Below are 17410 nucleotides of genomic sequence, written 5' to 3' on the forward strand. Positions count from 1 at the left end.
TTACAATGCTACCGACTGCCACAGGATAAAGCATATAAATTCTAATTCTCTACCAAAAACTACTTTAGTCTCTTTTTGTGTACAATCACGCTAACATCAAGGAGAAATATGTTCAACGTAACGGACAAAGTTATATTTGACAACAGAGTTGCCAGGCGGGAAGTAAGGAGCTATCATCCATATGCGGGCACGAAATATGAAAACAACGATGAAATTCGAGTTCCTGTACACAACCAAGAACATATCTTTTTACCCTCTGAAGCTGATGTTCACATCGAAGGTGAAATAGTTAGATCAAGCGCAGATAATACACCTTCAGCTACAGCCGCTCCCGATCAAAACATTGCAGCAAATCTCTTCGATGAAATTCGTATTGAATTGAATGGGAAAGAGATTGAAAGAACACGACGTGTAGGCACGACTAGTGCTATAAAAACTTTCGCCTCTTATTCAAAAAATGAAATGTTAGCGCTGCAAAATGCTGGCTATTTTCCATCAATTTCTACACCACCAAATGAAGCTAATATTGCCCACGCAACTACAAAGCTCTTCCATGCAATTATCCCACTGCGTCTTCTTTGCGGATTATTTGAAGACTACAGGAAACCATTCATAAACTGTAAACTTGCATTTATCTTTATTCGTTCTAGAGATGACAAATGTGCACTGTTTTCAGCCAACGCGGATGATACAGCTAAGGTCAAAGTACGAAAAATGTATATAAAGCTACCAACTCTAATACTGTCCGACGAGGAAGAAGTTAAACGCATAAAGTTAATCCAAAAAATCCTCCTATTCCTGTAACATTTCGATCGTGGAGTTATCACGAATTACCTACTATTCCAAATTCAAGGAAAATTTATTGGACTGTTATGACTACGTCACAAATAGAAAAACCGAGAGTTTTTATGCTTGCTTTCCAAACCGATCGTAAGAAAATTAATGCTTCTTCTTCTCTGTTCGATCACTGTAATATTCGATCCGTTGCCGTATTGTTAAATTCAAACTTTTATCCCTATGAAAAGGCTGTAGCTAATTTTAACAATGGCGACTACAGTGAATTGTATGATATGTTCATCAAGTTTCGTAATGCGTACTATCAGCTTGATGATAATCGTTCCGAACCGAACATATCACGAAGTGAATTTCACTCACATTGTCCTATTGTTGTTATTAATTGCATGGAACAGGTTGAATCAATAATATCTTCCTCTGTAGATGTTCGCGTTGAAATTGAAACAAACGAACCTATTCCAGCCAACACTACTCTGCATTGCATTATTATTCATGATCGCATAATAAATTATAAACCACTAACGAATGAAGTATTTTTCTTCCAATAATCTTACGCGAGTTTTTCTTCCTTTGTTTTCTTTCTAATAGTGTATATAAACGAGAGAGTGAAGATTCTCTGCTTCAGTTCTTCGATATCGAGCACACCATGAGTGCAAAACGCAGAGGAGTGATAGTTGACATTCAGAGGTTACCTACTGGAGGTTACGAGATAGCCTGTTGTAATATAAATTCGTCTACAAATGTGTTATCTACTGTTCTATTAGGTATGAGTGTACCTAATTTAGATTTCACGCTTACGACGTTTTTCAATCTTCTCAGTGAACAACAATACCAATATCTGGTTGTGTGCAACTGTGTTAATTAGTTACGTCTATTAGCAGTGCGAGAGTATCCTCGTACATGCATAATTGACTTGAACACTATAGAAGGTGTACCTGATTTAAGAACAATGCGTAACGAGTGTTTCCCCGTTGACTGTCCGCGCCATTTACCACATGTTGCAAGACATTCAGGCAGCTGTGCAATGTTCAACGTTCACGCAGTTCATAGTTGGTTAAAATCGTCAGATGGTGTGATGAGAATAGTGTGTTCAGTGATAAACAAATTTAAGAAAGGAGGTGTGAGCAGATTCAATAAATTTGAGTGCACTTTCTTCCCTGAAAACATCTATTTACGAACAACATCAGTTAAGTGCGCTCTGGCAGTATCTACCAGACCATCTGAAGGCGAACTTACACCAGGCTTGTCAGGATTCAGGAGCTAACAACAACGACATCGTCCGAGCTTGATATCAGCTACTAATACATCAATTATTAAGGTGAAAATAATATGTATAATACCATCCTTTTTTCCTTGCTTGTTTTTTCGGTTTTATTCAGCTACTAACTAATTCTTTTCTCCTCTGCAGGTCTCTCCTCATAGTGGCAACAACAACAACAACGTCCAAGCTTGATATTAGTTACTATTTCGTCAATTATTAAGGTAAAGAAAAAAATTAGTTTCCTTTTTTTCTTACTTGCCTTTTCTGTTTTATGCTGCTATCTACTAATTTTTCTTTCTTTTTTCCCCTCTGCAGGACTCTCCTCCGGTGGCGGTCGAAGATTCAGTCTCTGCAGATCTCTCCTCGTGGTTGCAGTTACAAATTCAATCACAAGTTTATATTTTGAAAAACTTCTGTAGTTTCCTATTCAATAAACTTGATTGTAAAAAAGAAATATGTTCTCTTTTTTTCATTCTCCTACTCCTACTTTAGTTAGAGTACAAGGAATAAAAGGAGAGGCTGCGCAGGATAGTTGAAAGAAAAACAACTTTTTGATCATCTAGTGTAAAGTTTTTATTTTTTCGAAAAAGAAAAAAGATTAAATAAAGGTTTACAATGCACTTTAATATATAAATGATAGAAAGATAACTTACAGTACAATAGTAGTTAGTACAATAGTATACAATGTACTTAAACAGCGAGTGAAATTCTATAAGATTAATTTTTTCATAATTAAATAAATATAATAGTATGCAATGTACTTTAAAAGTATAAATACAGTACAATACATTGAATAAAAGAAACAGCGAGTGAAATGTTTATCTAGTTTGAAATTCTATAAGATTACATTTTTTCTTTAATTAATTACAGAATGAAACAAAAGTTTCTAAAATAAAATGAATAAAGTAATCACAGGAGCTTCTCCTCTTATTACTTAATATTCACCTTTAGAGAAAATTACACTATTTTACATACAGAAGGGTAAACTGATGACAAAGTGGAGGAGGTGCTCACAAAAAAAGCAAACCTACTTTGCGAGATAGCTATTCATTAGTTATACTTCTTTTCTCTGCAAGACTGTAATGTCCAAATGGTAATGTATTAATTTTGTTATCTGTGATGTACCTTTTGTCATCAGTAGCTGTGAGTGCTAGTTTGTATTGACGAACCGTGAACACAGAATGAGAATTGGAAGTAATGCACACTTGTAGTTTGGTCACTTGTTCACCTTCATACAGACAACGTCTATACTGATCAATTGTAAGGTAATCGACAACATCTTTTTTTGACACCCTTAGCTTTACATGTAGGTTTCTCTTTTTCACACAACTTAATAGCATACATCTTTGGTCGCAAACCTACAAATTCTTCAACAATACTTCCACCGTTTTCATCCTTCATCAAACCTATTTCACCTGAATTTTTTCTTGCAATTTGGAAAGGATTATTTTCATCATAATTTCCAGTATCAAAAAACTGAATTTTCCTTCATAAACTCATATATATCAAATGAAAAATTGTATATCAAACTGTCGGTGTCAGTGTATAGTAGTTGTGAGTTTGAATCTATGTTTCTCAAAATAACGTTGTAGTGAAAATCGTTCATTTTCATTTTTGAAAAAATCTAAAATTGTAGCACCGAGGTAAACCGGTTGATTGTGAAGAATTTGAAGTTTCTTCATTTCGATAACCATACACTGTTCGTCTACTATAATACGACGTTTGAAGTTTGCTCTTGAGATCAACGTACCTGCACCAGAACGACCCTCCCACTGTGTGACCCATCTGACGTCGCGCAGCTTCCTTACGTTTATTAATGAAAGACCAAAAATTGCGTTAATCATTAATTTATAGAAACTTTTCTCGAACTCATTTTTTGCTAACTTTCGTTTCTCTGTGTTCAAATCAATGTAGCATTTTAACCATGCGCTCTGATTAAACTAAATCGCTCTGTAAATGTGAGCTACTTTCATACCTAATTCTACACACTGTTTAATAGCCTATAATGAAGAACATACCGTTCCTTGTTGTAAAGAGTGCTCATTAGTTTCGTAGATTTTTCAGGACACAATGGATAATCGGCATGTTTATCATGAAGTTCTGGCGGTTAGATTAAATCAACTTCTACCACAAACCCAACATCTGCTTCATCTCCTACATTCATAATGTCTAAATTCTCAACGTTTTCGACCCATTGAAAGCCGCCCGTTGGAAGAAACTGTTGCATAGCGAATCCATACAAATTGTTCACGTCAAAGTACATTATGTATAATTCCGGTTTGGACTCATCGTATGTTAACATGTACTTGTTATTTGCTACTGCATGCCGCGTAACGCATTGCACATTACCACCGCGTGTGGAGCGTTCGAAAAACTGCAGCATGTCAACATCTTGAAGTAATTCTAGCTGGACAGCTGTTATTTTCTTCATAGCACTCCATGCCATAGACGGTACCGTGTAGAAATAAGCGGCATCAATACCATATGTCTCTTTTCCACTCAATCTAAAGTTTTCAAATACATCGGCCAAGAGTAAAGTATCGATTTTCAAGTAAAGATCAGAATATTCACCCAACGATTTACAGTTAAACTTATTCCAAATAAGCTGAGCAAACGCGTAGTTTTCTTCCGAAACAGTTTCACCCTTTAAAGAGCTAAAGAATGAACTCCTTGACGGTAAACTAGTGTCGTCTAACACCTCCATACTAGTAACATATTCGTATGGAAATATCCCTTTCCGAGAAGCGAGTTTAAACTGTAAATCATCGGTGAATTACCGTCTCGTTACAAGCTTTGACTCGTCACTAAGTAATAGGGACATTTTTTCCAGCGAAAAAGGAATAAAGTTGTAAGTGTCTATAAATCTTAGTTCAACATTGTTTTTGGTTATAACGTATAAAGTTTGAAAATCCTTTGTATCGTTCCATGTTCACTGCTAATAGTTTAATGTTCGTTCTGAGATTTGTCACAACATCCCCTCCCTTCCTATGCAGTTCTCTAAATATGAAATGACCATCATAGGCTGTCAAATTATGGAATGCTACCGGCAAGATAGAAATTTTACGATACTGTAAGTTAAACAATTGATGTGCTGATCCCCTGTAAACACCCGTTAAATGACAATGATCGCGAACTTTAATTTCATTATCTGCAATTTCCTTCTCACATGTGTGACATAATGTAGACGAAAGAAATTCATTTTCTTGCTCAAGAGTTAATGCTAACATTGGTTTCGTTTCAAAATAATAGGGCGCAAGCGTATCCACCAAGTTATACATCTCATCTACGAACCATTTTACACAATCACTACCTCGATAGAGTTTGAAAGAGCACAAATCTCCGTCAAAACTACAGTGTAAATAATATGCTACGCTGTATGGCACATGTTTGTGAATTGGAGTTGAATGTGAGGTGTTATCACTTGGAAAACAAGTAGGCACAGGTTTCAGTATGCAATCTGTGTCAGCATACACAATAAAAGGCATTGTCTCTTTAACCTTATACTCGGTAAAGTACACTAGCCGTTCCCTATCCGAAGGCATTATACTTTTGCCCAACGGAAATTGTATACAGTTATTAGTATGCAAAGCTAATTTTTCCTTATTAGAAAAGTAAGACAAACACCGTCTGCAAATATAAATTCTATTATGGTTCTTCGTAAGAGATGAGCGCACAAGACGTGGAAGATTCTTAATCAAACAAAAGTGATACTTCTCACTGTCGTCAATCTGAAGCATTAGAAGATCTACGATCTTTTCACACGTTTTATGTGAAATGTACAAAGGTACAAGAGTAAACTCTTTTTTGTCATCATTCCGTCCTATGCACACCCAGTTGTTCTCGTCATACTGCGCTCCGAAGACATTCGCGGAGATTTCGTTTTGATCTTCAAATGTTCTCATGTATCTCATTTCCATCGGGATTGGTATGTCTTTTAAATTTAAAATTGCATTATAATGTGGATAAGATGAAATGCGGTCTACATGATGTTTAGCTGGAACTAAGCCAGCAACTACACTCCACGCAAAGCAAGCATCTCGTGTGCTCTGCAGATTAATAACTGCTTTCTTGTTTCGAATTGCTGTAGGCAACGTTAGACTAGTTGGCGACTTGCCCACGTGAAAACCTACATTTTTATTAATGTTTATCCGCAATTCGCGAATTCGTAGCAGAGACCATCCCGAATCACGAGCCTCGAACTCTGATAATTTTTTCAGAATCGGTTTCGTTACATGTTCGTTGTACCATTCTCTTAAATTAGTACCTTCAGTAATTTCAGCGTTCCTTGAATGAAAATAATTGTTATCGATTTTATCGTGAAGGACATGTTGTGTGCAGAGAACGGTATTTACTTTTAATGCTTGTGTCTTGAGCGCTTCCTTCACGTATTTATTAAACCACACGTAAGATTTATCTAGGAACTCTTCGGGGAGTAAGAAATCATTGTTAACATTTACCACCGCTAGTGTGTACACTCTGCGCCGAAAAGCTTCCTCGATTTGTTTACACTGGAAAGCAGACAAATCTTCTATCTGAAAAGTTAGTCCATTAACAGCGCGAGCGTGAAAATAAATTTCTAACATCTGATTACGCATTTCCTCTAGCTCGTTAAGATTTTCAATCAGCTTGTACTGAGCTGCTTCTCGCTCCTCGCTAGGTTCGAACCGATATGAAATTAGTATTGATCCATTTACCTCCCTCATAAACTCGCGAATGCGTTCAAACGCTCTATAAAAATGAGCTTGCATTCTTCCCGCATCTTCATCTGTCTGTAAATTAATGTCTAGTTTTCTACGTTTGCTCGAAGGATACTCCATGACTACAAAAAAATTACGATTTGGTGCTAAATTTTTCTGCGATCTCAAGACAAGTCCAGCAGTTGCTGTAGCAACGACTTATCAAGAATGTACAATCCGTCATTACACAGTATAACCATCGAGCTAGGTCACTCCCTTCTACATCGAGTGAACAGTGTACAGCTTCGCTTGGAAACTCGTCCTGAAGCTTCCCTAACAATGTATTCCGGTAATAGGAAATTTTATTCAATTCTTGTTAAGAAAAGGAAAATTCAATTTTATAAATTTCTTCGAATGTATTATACCCAAGAAATAGTAAAAAATGTTCATTACTTGTAAATTCACTCAAAAGAAATCGCACTACAGCAGCTGTCACTTCCTGCTGGCTTTCGTAAGCTTTACTCAGGTTCGTCACATATACTGTATAATTAAAAAGAGGAGCCCCTCTGTTCCATAGTTCAATACAATTAGCACTCACTTGTTGTTGTTGTTGTTGTTGTTGTTGTGCGCTCAGTTGTCGCACTTCATCTTCAACAGGCTGCGAAGTAGCGACCACATCCTCCTCACGATGTACTTGCAGACGACGACTCTGTATGCTTGGATATGCTTGATGTTCAGTTCCTGGTTTAATCTCAACTTTCTTCCACTTCATCATATTACCACCACGAACCTGGAAAGAAACACCACATACTATTTTCAATTAACAAAACAATTATGCAAATACGGCGGAAAAAAGTTACATTAAGAACGAAAATACTCTCTGCATACTTACTTAGTTAAAATAGATGTCGTAACTGTTGACATTCTACTGTAGGAAGCACACTTGATGGTAGCCCCTCTCCATGCCTTTGTACATCATTTTCAAGTTGTTTTTTAAAGAATTTATTTCTTCTATTTCTTCTGCTGAAAGTTTTGAGAATTGCGCCGGCAGGAAAACACTCACAGTATCTTCATCTTCGCCTTCTATATCAACGATTATTTTCCTCCCAAATCTTGTTTCTACCGCTCTCAGCGCTTTAACCTTAAATGGATGGTTAAGTTGCAACTCACTTAACTTTCTATTATGAAATTGTGGTGCCTTTGCAATTTTGTTTAATTTCATTAACATATCCATTCTGTTAAAGCTGCTATATCTTTTTAAAATTAACAAACTAAATAAACTTACACTTACTGAAGAGGAAAGAAAAGTAGTAGTAGTAGAGAACTCTTCCAACTAGATGATAGTTTTCATGTTGTGCTCTGCTCCTTAAATACTCCCTGCCACCACCTTCACTCCTCACCAGTAGGCTGGACTTGTCACTAGTTCACCTTCACTCATAATTACAACCTACAATAAACATCCTGTTCGTGACAGAGATAACCTTCAACAAGTTAGAAAGCGGATCTTGCCTAGTAACAGCTGCACTGTAGCACTCCTTAGTGTTTCCCCCTCACCCACAGTAAGAGAGGAGTGAGGGATCATTTTTTTACATAATCTAACATCCTGTTCAGCTTTCACCAGCAAGTGACCTATTAAAGCAAATCCAGTTGCCACATAGCTACTGTACATTGGCCACAAGAGTAACCTTTCAAGAAAATTAATTACCTCTTACATAAAGACCTCTGAGTGTGTTGTCCTCATTCTACATGTGGTTGACCCCCTTAGCCAGTGAAAGCTACTCCAGCAAATCCAGTCACAGCACCTTGCCCCACACCTTTCAAGAATTAATTACCTCTTACATAAAGACCTCCCAGTATGTGTAGTTAACATTCCACACACGTCTTAGCAAGTAAGAGGCCCCTTCAGGGGGAGAGGAAGCGCACGGGCATGCGCAGTGGCTTCCGCTGGTCCAGAACTCTTCTCTCGCAGCGCTGGTCCAGAATTCTTGTTTCTACTCTACTCGCGAGCCATGAATAGGTTGTATGTGATAGCGCCTACGAGTTTAAAGTAAATATTGTGAAATAGTTATTTTGAGTTTACTTGTGTTCGTACTTCGGGATTTTCTATATTTATAAAGAAAAGTAAAGAGACTAAGAAGGGGGAGCAGGTTGGAAATAAATGGAGTTAGAAATGGTTGTGGAAGTAAGGAGAAATTGAAGGAACTTACTAGGAAATTGAATCTAGCAAAGAAGTCAGCTAAGGATAACACGATGGCCAGCATAATTCGCGGCCATACAAATTTTAGTGAAAAATGGAAGAGTATGTATAGCTACTTGAATTGAAAGTTAGAAACTTCATTTTGTTCCGTATTGAACTGGGAATACAGTAAAATGAAAACGTTAAAGGTCCACCTTTTCAATACCATGAATGTTTATTGATGTGAATATATATCACATAACGTTTAAAGAAGGTTGGTACTAGTTTCTACGCTCATTGGGCGTCAACATCAGTCAACAAATCAATTGAGCAAAATGCAACTTATCGAATAGCAATATATAACACATGATAGCACCTACAAGGCAAATGTTAAACTATGACTAGTTGAAATATAAAACACATGACAGCAAATACAAGGATTAATGTTGAAAGTTAAATTGTCAAAAGTTAAAACAATGAAAGTAAAACAGAGAGTAACAATAGTTATGGTATGATACACGAGAAAATAGTCCAGCTCGAGGTTTGCAGAACATAAGGTGTATCTATATACAACATTTAAATGCACGTACTAAGGCAAATTTTAAACGTAACGTTAAAATGATGAGGGTAAGGTGCGTATAACCACCTAAAATATATGACAGCACTTATAAAGTCACTGTTAGATTATAACCAGTTGAAATAATGTGGTGCGTCTCACCGTAAAATATAACATTTTTAAGAAGGTATCCCAGTTGTTGAGTCTTGATAAACAAGATAACTCCAGCTTGAGGTTCATAGATCATAAGGCAACATATGTTATCAGTGGGAAGAATAAACCTTGTTCTCTTAAGTTGCAGCAATTAACAGGCTTGATTCAGGTGGTTTCGAAGCCAACAACGTGGTCGTATGAAGATCAAAATTTGAATTAACGTCACGGTTCCCAGTTCAGTATGGAAACTTGGAGACTTGACGAAAAGATTGAAAGCCAAATTAGGCGTGATATAAATGTACATAGCCAAAAGAAATATAAGGTAAAGTAGGCGAACTTAACCTGAGTAGCGTGATGGCACGGATGTTTATTTATTTATTTATTTATTCGCGAAGCACAAGATACAGCTGCACTGAGCAAATTTCACTTGCACTGTCAACAGACTATTTAACAAACGTAAACTTTCGTAATAAAATATAACAAACATACCAAAAAAAGAAAGGAGGGGAGCTGGGCTAATGAAGTGAGCAATAATGGAGGCCGAGTAGCGAAGGGAAGGGTGAGTGAGGGGAGGGGAAGGGGAAAGAGGAGGAGCTAAAGCTGAGGAGTACCGCTATGGTGGGGCAGAGGGATGAGGTAGTGGGGGTAAGTGACGGGGATATGTATTGCACAAGGCTTGAAAGATAGCGCTGGTGTTTGGAAATATGATATTTTTAAACAAGTTAATTAAGAAATCGAAAAGGATATTAGGCTTATCAGAATTTTTATTTAAGTTGAAGTTAGGATTAAAGTATTGATCGAAATGGATAAAACAATTTTCGATTTTATTCATGAGAGGCCCTTTATTGGCCATTTGAAGGATCTCTAAATCGTGTTCAAAGTCGGTAAACTTGTGGTTGGAATCGCAGATGTGTTGACCTGTTGCTGAAAACCTATTGTATCTTATAGCGTTGACGTGCTCTGAATATCTAGTCGAGAAACTGCGTCCTGTTTGCCCAACGTATGAGGAATTGCAGTCATTGCACATGAATGTGTAGATTACGGACTTTAAGAAAGTATTGGACATGTTATTTGATGGGGAATTGTGCTGAATTTCAGAATTACTGTTATTTGTTCTGAAGGAAATTTTTACGTTACCCTGAAGAGATTGGTGATTTTGTAGACATCTTTGTTGAAAGTAAAGGTGGAAGAAGTGGCGTCTTTAGATTTTTCTTTAGTAAGAGTGATCTTAGGTCGGTGTCTGAACTTGTTGATAATCTGTTCTATAAAGGGTTTATTGTAACCGTTAAATTTGGCGATTGCACGAATAGTATTGAGTTCGTCGTTCAAGTCTTTATTTGACATGGGTATTGTGAAGGCACGGTGGTCTAAACTATTATAGGTAGCACATTTGTGTGCTTGGGGATGTGTGGAGTCTTGACGAATGGTAGTTGCAGTTTGTGTGGGTTTCCTGAATATTTTGTAAGATAAAGAGGAAGGGTGTCTATGAATGGTCAAATCTAGAAAATTGATTAACTTGTTTGTTTCAGACTCAAGTGTAAATTTAATGTGGGGAACGATGCTGTTAAGATCGTGAAGGGTAGAGGCCGCGTTCTTAATTTCTTCGTCGTAATTACGAATGTGTCATCCACGTATCTGGCCCATAGAAGAATGTTGGGAAAGTTGTTGTTGATTTTAGAGTGTACCAGATAATCTAAATAAATATCCGCCAAGATACCAGAGAAGGGTGAACCCATTGCTAATCTGTCTTGTTGATAAATAGTTTTGTCAAAAGTGAAAAAGTTTAATGACGACTAATTTCAGAATGGAGATGAAGTCATGTATTTCAAGTTTGCTAAGAGAACTGTATTTCTTTAAGTTGCTTTCAATCATAGGGAAAAGCTTTGGTGTTTGTATGATTGGATACATGTCGACTATGTCAAAAGAATGAAGGTAGTGGTTAGGTTGCAAGTCGAAGGTCTTTAGTTTGTCAATTAGTTCAATGGTGTTTAATAGACTTATTGGCGAGAAAATGGTAGTTTTTAGCCAAGAAACTTTGGACAAATTGAGAGGATTTATACAGAGGACTAGGCCTATAGTTACAATAGGGCGGATAGTGATGTTGGTCTTATGGACCTTTGGTAGGGCTTTAGCTGTAGGAAGACCCGGGTTCATATTTAAAAGCTTAGATTTTCGAGGTCCGTGAAAAGAAAGGAAGTGTTCTTTAGGGTTTATTTTAATTGTCGCTGAATTCGTTGGGTTAGGTCTTTCTTGATTATTGAAAAGTTGCTGCTGTTAAAAAATGCCTTAGTTTTGGAGACATAGTCGGTTTTATTCATTATAACTGTGGTATTACCTTTATCAGCTTTAGAGACTATTAGGTCCTTATTATTGATTTCCTTTTTAAGCTCGGCGAATTGTTTGTGTTCGGAAATCTACTTCTTGTCAGGGGGATTAATGAAGGAGAATATTTTGTTTACCTTGTCGGAGGAAATTTTTTTGTCTAATGTCCTTTTTACTTCGAATCTAAGTTCGTCGCGTTGTTCTAGCGGCATTTTGTTGATGGCGGCCTCAGACTCAATAACTAAAGTAGTGGCGATGTTCTTTTGTTCAAGTTAGTCCAGTTGTGCTTTGAGCATTTCGATAGTGTTACGGAGTTATCCGTGGTAGTTAGAGGTGAAAGAAGGTGCGGGCGGGAATAGGTCTCAACTTACGAAATTAAAGTTAATTTAAAACATTAACAAATGTTATATTTTCTTTTCAAAAACAACAACTGACAACATATAACAAAGATGTAACAGGTACCAAGTAGCAAGTTAACAAATTAAGAATTTACAGAGCCCCAAGATTAATTTATGAGCTCTCAGCTCACCACCACAATCGTTACAGGGCAGAAAACCCCAAAGTACAAGGAGCACTTGCTCCTAATTACAATGTAAATATGAAAAGAGCAGACCCGCTCTCAATTTTACCAGCCTGTCAAAGGCTACAACAACCTTTATTCCTAACTGCCCTTAAGGCACACATACCGTGAAACAGGGGTATCTTGTACCCAAACTACAGGGCCTTCACATGAAGAAAACAAACACTGGGTTAATTAAATGGCCCAAAAAACAAATTGACTGGAGGCGTAGCTTGCACTCCTACATGAAACTTCTTAAAACCTAGGTGGCACTCGACCAGTTATACAGGGGCTAATCCCATACTAGGGAGGTGACTAGTTGGCAAATAAGTTTAAGACTTTAAGAAGGAAGAGAAAAATGGTTACGAAAACATAGTCACCTCAAATTCAAAATGAAGGGGAGTTCGAGAGGGTTAAACACTCTCTATCCCAACTTGCGGCTAACTTACATGAATACAGTAAGGTTTACATTAAAAAGGATTCGAACATTCCCCCGCGGGTTAAAACTGCTGAGCTAGCAAGACATAAAGATGTTAACAGGCCATTACCTTGTAGATGAACCGCTGCTTGGAGAAAGAGGCGCTTCCCGCCCCCTGCTATATATGTTCACACACTGCGAAAGATGTTACTGAAGTGGCCCCGAGACCAAAAAATCAGCAGTTTTTATACCCTCGTGGAACATTCGAGACCTTTCAAGAATGAAAAAGACACACCCCCTTCAACTTTATTGGTAGACAAGGAATTACACATGGAAACCTGAGGAAGAAAGCAATGATTGGAGGAAAATTAATTACAGAAATTACCCATTGGTCAAATTCAAAACTGGCGGAAAGAGAAGGGTTATACTGCCAACCCAAAAAATGACTGAAAGAAATTTAACAAAGAACAAACTTATGAATACCAAATTTCTTCAAAAAAAGTTCCTTCACTTCGCACTAGGGTGCACAATTGTAGTTCTTAAGTAATGCCATCTAGAAGAGAATGTTCACACTTCTTACTACAGAGCAAACAAATACAAATCGAAACAGACATAGTTCAGAACACTTCAAAATTTACAGTAGAGACAGCTTCCGAGAAACTTTTGATTTAATACAGATTGTTAAAGATCAGGCTTCCTCCTATAGAGGGATTTCAACTAGCGCAATATTTGAATTCGAGCCGTGGTGGTGTCCCGCCCGGTACAGATAGAATGGCGGTTTCTTCTTCATTTAAAGTTACTTTAAACAGGTTAACTACAGGAGGGGTGGAAGTTCTCAATTATAATTTTAGACAAACTAGTCTCTTTAGACTGATTTTTCGGTGGAGTTGTGTTCATTTTTAAAGTGTTTAATTTTCTCTCTAAGGTAAGTTGTTTCTGCGAAAGTAGGTCAAAGACCAATTTGGTCTTGGAAAAGATTCCACTGGGCACTAGGGAGCAAATTCGGTGCTTCAAGGTGAGTCTCGTAAAGTCTATTATCCAAGTAAGATTTTTCTTGTGTAAAACCCGGATTTCATTTCTTAGCCAAATTTTGTTGGTTTTTTGGCGAGTTTTGATAGAAGGATGTGCAGAACAGTGTTTTTAACGGTGCCTATTAAAAAATTTGGAGTCAAAGCATGCGCAATACACTGCTTCAAAAAGCTGATATCTTTGCCCAATTTGGCGATTTTCATTTTCAGGCTCATGTAACGGTACGCCTTTCGCTTTGCCTGGTAGGCTATCTCATTGAAAGTTAGAAACACCATTTTGTTCCGTATTGAACTGGGATTACAGTAAAATGAAAATGTTAAAGGTCCACCTTTTCAATACCATCTATGTCGATTGATGTGAATATATATCACATAACGTTTAAAGAAGTTTGGTACTAGTTTCGACGCTCATTGCGAGTCATCATCTGCCAACAAATCTATTGAGCAAAATGCAACTTATCGAATAACAATATATAACACATGATAGCACCTACAAGACAAATGTTAAACTCTGACTAGTTGAAATATAAAACACATGACAGCAAATACAAGGATTAATGTTGAAAGTTCAATTGTCAAAAGTTAAAACAAAGAAAGCAAAACAGAGAAGGTAACCTCGCGGTAGAGATATAATCCCCAAAGGTCCTTCCCTGGGTTGACACAGTAGAACTTTGAAAAAAAATAATGTTGGAATTTCACAGGTGAGAAATTTCTTGCTGAAAGATCATTTTAGAGAAAAATATTTCGAAAGGACATCATGAAGTTTTCCCGCAGAAGTTATGTCCGAGGTGCCTCGTTTAATTATGACGGCAAGATCGGCCGTCGCCGCCTATACCACGGTGGTGTCCTTCGGACCCCCAAGTACCCTCAGATAGACCTCTCCCGCTACTATAAGAGGTGTAGTCGTGGTGATGGTCGCCGCAGACTAGATGTAGATGTACTGTTCCAAGATGCGTTGGCAGATGAGTTACCGCAACCCAGCCCTTGCCGGGAAAGATGAAACTCCGGCGTGCCGTTCAGAAGGAGACTGGACCGGAAGAAATGGGGACTTACCCCACGCCGCATCGCTCGCTTGATGTTGAGACACGCCTGCCGATGGTCGAGAGGGCACTGAAACAATAATTAACTCGGCGACAGAGATAGTTTGATGTTTTTGCCGGTTGTAAAGAAGCGGTCGGCATTGCGGGTGGGTGTGTGTCAGTAGGCCGTGATTTGGAGACGGGGGCTAGGTAATGGCCACCAGACCATGACAAACGGGCACATTTAATAGAGGGGAAGGTTGTACAAAATAATTCCCTTATGGCCGGGGCAGAAGGCCTCCATATTACAATATCAAAATTACCGGTACCTAATATATTTTAAGATTCCAAACAGTTATTAAAGTAAGCTAACCTTCCCTTACTGCCAAGATTTAGTGGCCTATGTACAGAAAAAGGAAATAATACTATTTTCACCTGAGATAGGTGAACCCTAAATATCCTCTCAGTGACTGGGTTGCTGATCAATGAAGTGACAAGGGTTAAGAAATCTAAAATAATGCATAGCCCATGAAAGCTGGGGGCAAGCTTGTCCGCAGATATGAAACTTTTAAGAATAACTTGATCTCAGACTTTTAAATTGGTGGGCCTCAGTCCATCATCATATCTTACTCTAACCTTTTTATGAGAAGCATTAAGGTTACTCTTAGTCTTCTTCCATAGATCTCAAATATTATCGGGATCTATTGTCTCTGGCAATATGTCATTAAGTGACCAATGATTAGAGAGCGGCGTGTTTGGAACAAACTTGAACATGAGAGATGCCGGAGTGAACTTGTGTGACTCATTAACAGCTGAATTTAAAACAAAAGATAACCAATGCAACGAAGTATCCCACCTGGAATGATCTTCATGATGAAAACCAGTCAATGCCGGTCGAAGATTACGATTAACCCTCTCAGCCAGAGATGGTTGAGGGTGTAGCGGTACAATTATTGGGACTATGTGGAATTATAGTTACACCTAAAATCTGTTCGTGTGGAATTTAAAAGAAAAAGAGAAAGGAAACTATTGTTTAACTTTGCCCAATGTAACGCAACTCAGCGTTAGCTACTTGTAGTACATTTAATGTTCTTATTGGTGTAAAATGCGAAATAACGGAGGGCTGATCACTCACCCCTGGATATTCGGTGGAGCTTTGTTGTTATGTAGTTGGTATTTGGTTAGCTCGCCAACTGACTGTCGACTGTTTCCGGCAGCACACCCTGGTGTTAACCGCCGCAACTGTGGTTGTTGTGAGCCAGCTTCGCTTCAGGAAAGATGTCTTGGCTGCGTCTTCCTGTTACAATGGCCAGCAAGCGGTCTGTGTGTGTATTCATACCACCCTAATGTGTGTTTTCGTCGTGTATTAAATTACTGTTAGTGGTGGGTGGTTAATAAAAAATTATTTGTGTGCAGTTTTTCTTTTAAGACACAAGTTTAATATGACCGTTCCTTTCACCATCGGAGCATGCCGTAATTCATGGATATAACGTCGCCACAGTTGTAAGTTGTAAAATATTTACAATGTGAAAAGCACTCAGCACATTGGGTAAGTCCAACCTCGTATACCACATAAAATATTTAGGCCATATTCTTCTGCGACACATCGTCAGTTTGCTGCTGTACGCAATCCGACATGTCTGCTCGCCATGTGACATTAATTCATTTTTTGGTGGACTGAAGATCCATTCGCCTTCCGACCATGTTAAGGCATAGGAACTAAAGTTTTTTGTGGTTAACATTATTGAATCCCGCCAATTTAAATATGCCCAACCATTTATGTTATATTTGGGCGAGAAAAAACATTGAAGTGAACTACTTATAGGTGACTTGAACTGCAGTTGGTAAATGTTAGCGTGGGTTTTCAAAGGATCTGCTCCTTTAACTGAAGTTGTGGTAAATTAAATTAGTGTACCTGAGGTTATTAATTGAAAATTTCTCCCGGTGGAAGGAAAAGGAACACGGAAACGAATTCATAAACTGTGTAGATTGTATGCACAATTAGCCTCATAAAGGCGACTGAATATTTAAAATTAAAGTAACGATTTAAGATTTTAAACACAAGTGAATACTGAAGCGTGCTTTGGGTTGAATTGAATTTTATTCCATTTTTTAAATTATATTTCTTCTTTTATTATTATTATTATTAATCTTATTATTATCATTATCATTATTATTATTATTATTATTATTATTATCATTATTATTATTATTATTATTATTATTATTATTATTATTATTATTATTATTATTATTATTATTATTATTAATTTAACTTTCTTTCAATTTTGATTAATGGCTATTGTTTCTGAAGCTGCCCTCCATTTTATTGCATTGTTGTGGTATGCTTCCGTCTTTTGTTATCTTGATAACGTTTTGATTAGCGCGCATTGTCGCGGTGTAAGTCAGTGTTGTAACAATACTTGAGATGTTCTGACGCTCGTTGT

This window comes from Anabrus simplex, chromosome 3 (assembly GCF_040414725.1).
Source record: "Anabrus simplex isolate iqAnaSimp1 chromosome 3, ASM4041472v1, whole genome shotgun sequence".
NCBI lineage: Eukaryota > Metazoa > Arthropoda > Insecta > Orthoptera > Tettigoniidae > Anabrus > Anabrus simplex.